Consider the following 575-nt stretch of genomic DNA (forward strand, 5'->3'; position numbering starts at 1 on the left):
GCTTCGTTGCAGCTGTAGCAGGGCTCATCATATATTAGTAGTACTGTAGTAGGGCCGATATCGCAACGTTAGGATGCACGAGAAACTGCGCTTGCTGCAGTCACCAGAGCAACTAGCAACCTGGACACTATACTCACTTCTAAACACGAACAAAACTGAATTGACTGCACTGGACTAGACTGTACTACAACAATCTCGACTACAGCGTCTGACGTCCAGGCGAAGGTTGTCATGAAGACTGATTGAGTGCAAGTCGAGCTCGATTAACGTTTGACTCCGCCACGGACACGCCACTGCTCTAACTTAAATGATCGTTAAGAAGGAGGAATCGTCGTCCAGTTCGGATTCGGATTCGGACGATGAGTCGGAAGAGGAAAAGCCGGCTACGAAGACGACGGTAAAGAAGGAAGAGTCTTCGAGCTCGGATTCGGACTCGGATGGCGAGTCGGAAGAGGAGAAACCGGCCGCTAAGAAAACTGTCGTCAAGAAGGAGGAATCCAGTTCGGATGACTCATCCGATTCGGACGATTCGTCGGATGAGGAGGAGAAGCCGACCAAGAAGGCTGCTGCTGACA

At 50.6% G+C, this 575-nt stretch overlaps 1 protein-coding gene across 1 annotated transcript in view; it reads right to left on the minus strand.

Moving 5' to 3' along the window:
- PPTG_15512 (hypothetical protein) overlaps nucleotides 1-575 on the minus strand; it is a gene marked incomplete at its 3' end in the record, with an annotated part of 4,036 nt that overhangs the window by 742 nt on the left and 2,719 nt on the right. The gene's annotated exons all lie outside the window — the stretch shown is intronic.

The sequence above is a fragment of the Phytophthora parasitica genome (genome assembly GCF_000247585.1).
Source record: "Phytophthora parasitica INRA-310 unplaced genomic scaffold supercont2.55, whole genome shotgun sequence".
NCBI lineage: Eukaryota > Oomycota > Peronosporomycetes > Peronosporales > Peronosporaceae > Phytophthora > Phytophthora nicotianae.